This window comes from Phaseolus vulgaris, chromosome 4, assembly GCF_051622355.1.
Source record: "Phaseolus vulgaris cultivar YP4 chromosome 4, ASM5162235v1, whole genome shotgun sequence".
In the NCBI taxonomy this organism is placed as follows: Eukaryota; Viridiplantae; Streptophyta; class Magnoliopsida; order Fabales; family Fabaceae; genus Phaseolus; species Phaseolus vulgaris.
In genome coordinates this window covers 13,477,655-13,486,084 of record NC_143501.1, presented here as the reverse complement: position 1 = coordinate 13,486,084, position 8,430 = coordinate 13,477,655, and positions in this window count along the sequence as shown.

Below are 8,430 nucleotides of genomic sequence, written 5' to 3'. Positions count from 1 at the left end.
TTTTTCGAAACGTATTTTTTTAAATATATTCAAGAAAAATTAAACTATGAATGATTTATTCTAAACTTAAATATATTGATATTGTTTGGATTAATATCTGATAATGGAATGTATTGATAATTCTAAGATATTAAGATATTATTATTCAGTGATATATTTGCTCTAACACATTAAAAATATTAATATCACTACAAAGGTTTCTAAATGTGATTTTAGAAACAATCAAGACGCAGACATGCACAAGTTTTTGTTTTCTTATTAAGCGTCCAACGAGCATAATGAAGTTATTGCAGAGCGAAATTCATGTGAAGTCATTGATGACATTCAAAGTTGTTGCAAATAACAAAGAGAAAGAGAATATCTTAGAAATTCAATTAAGAAGAATTGAAGTGAGAAAGAGCATTAAAGACATAAGTCAAAACCTTCCTTGATCAGCATCAAATGTAATGGAACTAAAGTGGAGTACGAGATTCAAAATTATATCCAACGTTCCAATCCATAACAAAGCTTGAAATAATTTAAGAGAGCATTGAAGCCAATTACAGATGGCAGAAACGCACAATAAATGACCAAGCAATCATTTCCATATCCAGCGTCCAAGGCAATTACAGTGAAGCAATTATGACAGAGATATGATTGCAGAATCAATCACATGCCTTAAAGGGTTAACATTCACATTAGAGATCATAAAGGAAATAATTCAAATTGTTTCATATGATCAAAGACGCAGAGAACATAATCAAAGCAAAAGTTGTCATATTTAGTGTCTGACATGAAGAAGATGATGAACAATGCATGAGAATGAAGGATACCCAAAGATTACAATTTTAAATAATCAGCATCCACATTTCGATTAAAAAGAGAAACCATTTAAATACAATTAAAGTCCAAGACACAGAGTACTCATAGTTTGAGGAGTGAGCTATATTGTAAATCCTTCACTATGTAAAGATAACCCTGATGAGGACATAATTCAAGACATAGGTGGACCCACGACAAGAGGAAGGCTTAAAAAGGCCCAAGAGACATTGCAGCACAAGGTCGCTAATCTTTTGGAGGCCCAATTGTTGAATGACCCACAATTTAAAAAGACTAAGTTGATTACATGCACAACATGCTTGGAGTATTATAATAAAATAATATTATTATTTTGCTTGGAGTTAGGATTTGAACCTAGAATCAATTATAAAGTATTAATTTAACCACTGGGCCAAATGATCTTTTCTTGAAATATAGGGATTGTATTTTTTATTTTATTTACTTACAAAAGAGACAAGACCTATAACTAAATTTGTATTTATACACTTTTGGAATTCATAATGAGGATGAATGTTTTGACAATTTAATAAAAAGAATATATTTCTATTAGAGTTCTTCCCTGCATCTTGCGATCTTATTAAGAATTCACCAATTTTTGTGGCGATCATCCTTAAGCTTATCAAACCTTGTTTGTGGCGCCTCCCACTATCCAGGTTTTCCTTGTTACTGTTTTTAATTGATTCCATTTCGTAACCCTAAATTCCTAATTCTATTGTTAGTTCTATTTAGAATCATATCAAACACTATGAGTTTTCATTGTTTTCTCTTTGTTCGATAGTGTTTTGCTCACTTATTAAGAGGTGTTAGTCTTAAGGGATATTAAGACTTATTTCCTATAGAGGTGTTCAATACTTGCTACCTAGAGAGATATTTAATATTTTTCCTAGAGAGGTAGAGAATACTTATGTTCATGGAGAGGTGGAGAATACTTGAGTTGATAAATGTTCTAAAGTGGGTTGCTTAAGAGGACTGGATGTAGTCTATTGTGGATGAACTAGTATAAATTATGTGTATACTTTTCTCTCTATCATTTATCTTTTAGATATCGTTTTGTCTTGATAATTTTTGTAGGTACTAAATTAAGTTCATGCTTTCTCCTATTATCTTTGGGTCTTATCTTGAGTGTAGTGCACCTCAAGTGGCGGCTCTTCACCACTCATCTTGGAGTCTCCTCCCAGTCCAAGTGGTGTGACAACTTCTCACCATCCATAAGCTTTCTCTTCATCTTTTCTTTTCTTCACCATTCCCTCTTATGAATTTGTGTTCTTCTGTTTCCCTTTTCAGTTTCTATATTGTTTTCCTTTCCATTTATGCTATTTAATTCTCGCACCTCATCATCATCATCATCACCCTATATTGTGTTTTTCTCTTTGCCCTCTAGAAGTGAACCTTCACACTTACTTAACCATTTGGTTAAGTTCGTGTCCAGTGGGAATCTTCTTTGGGTTTCTTACCATAATTGATAATTCAAAAAAATCATAAACAAAGTGCAACCCATAAAATATGCAATCCTAAAATCAACTTACATCATGTGGTATTCAGAGCATGGTTTTAAATTTTGCTTATCTTTTCTGAGTTGATATTTGCCTTTAAATTCCAGCACATTTTAATTTTGCTTTCATCTTCAAGCAATTTAAATTCCGCTTTCAATTTAGAACCTTTCAATTCAGTCTTTAAATTCTTGTTATTTACAATTCCGCCTTTTTATTCATTAAGCACTTTAAATTCTACTTTTTAATTATTTTGTGTCAATTTTTTTTACCTTACCTCATTTGCTTGAGTCTTATGTTCTTAGTGTTCTAGAAGTCTTTAAATCCATTATACTTATTTTAACTTTAATTGTGAAGATCTAAAAGCAATTAGAAATTGTTTAAGTGGTAGCTGATTTAAATCCAAACAAAGAATTCAAGTAATTATATGAATTGAATCTCAATCTATTTGTGAAAATTGAACGTGAATTGAAAATATGCATGCCAAGATTATAGACATTTTGAATCCATAAAACAAAAATAAAGACAAAAACAAAGTTAGTGCAATTAACTTTTCAAGTTAAAATTGCTAAAAAAGGGATTCTTTTTATGTGACAAATTTTTTTCATATTTGTGGATTTTTATCCTTCTTACTTTTACAATTTCTAAGAAAATCAAACTTCATAGTTAAAAGTTAAGTAAGTTTTTTTTAGTCTTAAACGTGTCTTTTCTTATTTGTCTTGCTAAGTTTTGTCATTATCTAAATTCCTTTTTTTGGTTTAGCTTTCTTCTTTAAACTTTTTTTGCTTGTCTTTAAATTTTTCTTAAAGTTTTGTTGGGAATTCTTTGTATGAGCAAGTGATAAGAGCTTTGACCTCTTTCACTTGAAGTGTTGCTACCAAGTGTCGACCCTTCGGTGTTTTTGAAAACCTTTCTTGAGTGATTCTACCCTTTTTTCCATCCTTTACTAAATAGTCGAGTGACACACGTGAGTGAGTGCATTAGTTGTGGTTTCAACTAATTGTTTGTTTTTTTTCACAATTATGCATCACTTATCTTTAGAGGGATCTTCCAGACCACTATCTTCTCAAAAGGAAAACCTTTTGGTGGAACTTGAGGAGGCCAAAAAGAGCTTGATACCAAAGAAAGAAGACAAGAGGCAATTAGTCGCAAGGAAGCAAAGGCTAGAGGATACACAAGAGAGACAAAACTAAGAGCGGAGATGAGAGCCAAGAAGAGCTACAAGACATTACATGCACTATGGGAGTCAAGAAAAGAAGATTGGAGAATGCAAAATATGGGAACTAGGCGCCACCAACACCAACCACCAAAGCCTTCTTTTACTTTTGTAAAGTTACCTAGTTTTAGTGGGGAAAGTGACCCTATTGTGTATCTAGGATGGGAAGCTAAGGTAGAACAAATTTTTAATGTGTATGAGGTCGAAGAGGACCAAAAAGTTAAGTTAGCTTCCCTAGAATTTTAAGACTATGCCATGCAGTGGTTGCATCAAGTTGTAATGGGCATCGGTTTGAACAAGAGATCAATCGTGGTCTCTTGGTATGATTTGAAAGAATGCATGTACGCGCAGTTTGTTCTCCTCATTATATGAAGGAACTTGGAAACTACTTTGACTAAGATTAATATTCATGAGGAGTCAAAGATAGCTAGGTTTGTTTTTAAAGAAAAACCTTCCACCTCTACTCCTAAGTCACAAAACCTCAAGTAGAAAATGTTTCAAATGTTTAGGTTTTGAGCGCATAGCTTCCAATTGTCCACCAAAAGAACAATGATGGTCAAAAGGGGGGAGGCGGGGGGGAATTGTACATAGTTCCAAATCTTCAAGATCTAGCTCCCCTACCTCTTCAATAAGCCAAAGTGAGGAAGAATATGAGATGCCTTGTGAAGGTGATTTGTTAGTAGTAAGGCGCATGCTTGGCCAACTTAAAAAAACCTTTTGTTGAAAGTCAAATGGAAAATATTTTTCATACAAGATGTCTTATTAATGACAAATTATGTTCACTAATTGTAGATGGGGGTAGTTGCAAAAATGTGGCAAGTACAAGAGTAGTGGAGAAGCTTTGATTACCCACTATATCTCACACAAAGCCCTTTAAATTACAATGGCTTAGTGAAGAGAGTGAAATTATGGTTAATAAACGAGTTCTCATAACTTTTGCCATAGGAAAATATAAAGATGAAGTTTTATGTGATGTTGTGCCAATGAAAGCAACACATATTCTATTGGGAAGGCCTTGGGAATATGATAGAAAAATTTGACATGATGGTCATACCAATAAGATTTCTTTCAATTTCCAAGGGCATAAAATTATATTAAGACCCCTCTCTCCCAAAGAAGTTAATAAGGACCAAGTCAAAATGAAAACCAAAAGAGAAAATGAAAAAGATGAAGAAAGAAAAGATAAAACGGGTATCATCACCTCACCCCACGCAGGAAAAACAATAATCTTGACCCATACAATAATACAAACTACACCTCAAAGCTATTCTTCTTTCTTATCTTTTTCATTACCAAATCCTTTTAAATACTTGTCATCTTTGATAAAGAAGTTTGGGGATGATATTTATAAACCTCCTAGGGGTTCTCACCTTCTAAGAGGATTTTCACAAACAAATCATTTCCTCCCAAAACATTCTTTACAAACATGGCCTGTATCTATAACTCATCCATACGAACTCCCAAAGCTTCATGAACATAAGTTTGATTCACAATCCACCACTAGAAATGTTTCTATCTATCCTGTGAATAAACTAACTATGTTATTTTCAAGAGTTCTATATTCGAGGTTGAATTCTTTCCAACTTGGGGGGCATGATACAACCCAATTAAATAAGGAGATAACAAATGACACAATAAACACTTCACAATTAAGTCAGTCATCTCAGCATCCAAGACAAGACCTCACCAAAATTTAGAGGCACCTCAGCAGAAAAAGAACTAGATGTAGGCCAGAGCATCAAATGTTTTTTTTTCTAGTATTTTTAAAAGACAAGTTTATGTAAATAAATTTGGGTCCAAATAGAAGAACAAGCTAGAATAAGGTGCACTTAGTATGTTTTGGGCTTGTGCCAAAGCCCACTTTATATGACAATGTACCTAAGATTAGGGATTTTAACCTAGTTTCTAGAAGATGTAAGCTAGCTTGGAACGCACTCCACTTTGACCTACCTTCTAGAAGGTTTCTCACAAATGAAACCCCTACCCCTCTATCTTGCTCCAAGACACTCTTACCTCGTGTATTTCATACATTGAATTTTGAAAGTAAAGAAACTATGTCAAAGTGTTTAGTGAGCTAAGTCTCCTATTATCTTTGGGTCTTATCTTGAGTGTAGTAGGGACTCTTCACCACTCATCTTGGAATCTCCTCCCCCTCCAAGTGGCGTGACAACTTCTCACCATCCATAAGATTTTTCTTATCTTTTTATCTTTTCTTTTCTTCACCATGCGCCATTTCCATTCCCTCTTATGAATTTGTGTTCTTCTTTTTCCCTTTTCGGTTTCTATATTGTTTTCCTTTCCATTTATGCTCTTTAATTCTCACACCTCACCATCATTATCACCCTATATTGTGTTTTTCTCTTTGCCCTCTAGAAGTGAACTTTCACACTTACTTAACCACTTGGTTAAGTTTGTGTCCAATGGGAATCTTCTTTGGGTTACTCACCATAATTGCTAATTCAAAAAAATCATAAACAAAGTGCAACCCATAAAATGTGAAATCCTAAAATCAACTCACATAAGAAACTACCTACAATGTGATCACAAAGATTGTAAGGGTTGCTTACTAGAGATGGATTACATCTTTCTACATTTACAAGATTAAGAACTATCTCCTAGTTCGCCAAAATAACACAATAATGTTCTTACAAAGTTATTTAAGGGTTTAGACACTTATGGGGTGGAAAACAAGAAGAAGAAAAAACAAGAAAAGAGGCTTGAATTGTGTTTTAATTTCACTTTTAATCTTTTTACATATATTGTTGGATGATGAATACTCAGATGATGTTTTGTGTTACAAGTGATGAGTTGTGATGGAGTTCAACAAACATAACTTTATAGCTTAGTTGATTTACTTGTTTAAATTGTGTTTACATATATATTCTCACAATAAATTTTCTTCCAAGTTAGTGTAGATAAGAATACAATTCAATGTAAAGAGAAAAGGAAAAAGAGAAATACACAAGGTACTTTTATAGCAATTCATCTAACATGCAGAGTACATCCAGTTCTCAATGAACTGGTTGAGTTCCACTAAGAAGACTAATATTGTGATGTACACAATGACTAACCCCTTTTAAATATTCTTTCAACAAGTCACTCTTTGCTCAACTAAGTATTATTTCCACAAACCACTCTTAGCTCAATCAATTATTCTTTCAATAAGTCACTTTTGATTTAATCAAGTATTCTTTCAACAAACCACTTTTTACTTAACCAAGTATTCTTTTCTTAATTTCCACTCTTAGCTAAGATAGAACAATTTATTTGATAAGTGATCAACAGATCACAAGGTTGGTCACTAGAGAGAATTATGGTATGTTGACGTATACAAGATATATGCATTATGCTTTAGTTTGCTAAATGAACACGAGTAGTGTTCTTTTCTGAAGCTTTTGATGCGCGGAGAAAATTAAGTTGAGTTTTTGCACTATCCAACATAATCTCTCACTTTCTTCTTCTTCTTGAATGACTTTATATAAACTCTAAAAAAGTGGTTATTACAAATTTATTTCTGGCATTTGAGCAGTTTCAACTCTTTTGAATGTCTTTCTTTCATTCGATGAGCTTGATTATGAGATATGCATTAAATGCAATCATTTTAGCATTAAGTGCATTTTTCTTCTTATAGGTAACATCCCAATAGTTGGTTATACTTATTTGTTCTTGAGAAATGTGACTTTTCTTGAGTTTGTCTAAAGTGTAGAGTCGTACGAAGCAGATAGTTTTTCCATAGTTGACAATGCTAGTATCAAGGATTTGTTGAAGAAAAAAAATACTTTAGCTTTCCATTCAAGAGATCATTTGATATGACTTGTGTTTGCAAGCGAATACTCTCGGCAAACAAAAGTAATAGACATTGCCTATAACACAAATTAAACATAGATACACACACACACATATGTGTGTGTGTGTGTGCATATCATTTGAGCATGTTCATGCTTTATTAGACCTAAAACAGAACACTTGCTTTTTACGTGATCTGTTGTTGGACTAAATTATCGTCTTAATATGTAATTCGAATTCTGCTTTTTTTATCTTGAAGGATAACTTTATATAGGCACAAAAGAAAAAAAGTTTATGTAAATCCTTTTCTAGCAATTGAGTCAGCTTTAAACTCACTTGAACTTTTTCCTTGCATTTCATGAGCATTGACGTAAAAAATGCATTCAATATGCTCCCTGCATGTATTAAATGTTCTTCTCGTGTTTAAGCAACATCCCAATAGTTAGATGTACTTATCTCTTATAGGACGTGTTTTTTCTTGAATATTGTAAAGCATTAAGTCATACAAAGCAGGTAGGTTTTTCCAAGTTTGACAATGGTAGTGCAAAGGAGGTGTTGAATCAAAATAATTGTAGCTCATTTCCCAAGAAACCTATGATGCGATATAAGCTTGAGAAAATCTTCTTGTCATATGTAAAAGATAAGATGAACATTCCTAACAACATAGAATAAGCATATAGATATTTATGAAGTACGATGTGAACTTAACACTACTATCCACACCTCTGGCCTTATTAGACTTAATATGTCCAAATACAAAAATTACTATTTACATCTGTTATTTGAAAAAGGAATGAAAAAGTTGAGTAAATCCTAATTACAACCAAAATAAATTTCATTTTACAAACAATTATTTTGTTAAAACTAATAAAAATTTCCTCTATCCATACAATCATTAGTATATGATCTGAAAGAATTACTCATTGATTCAATCATTATTCTCAAACAATCTAAGTTTTTCTTATAAAGTATTTCATAACATAGAAAAAACAAAAAACGAACCATTTAATAAAAAAATCAACAAACTAAAATGGGATGTCACTTTTTATTAATGATTGTACTCGTTGCACATGAACATGCACATAGTCTCTTAAATCTTTATTAATATCTTTCGTCTTG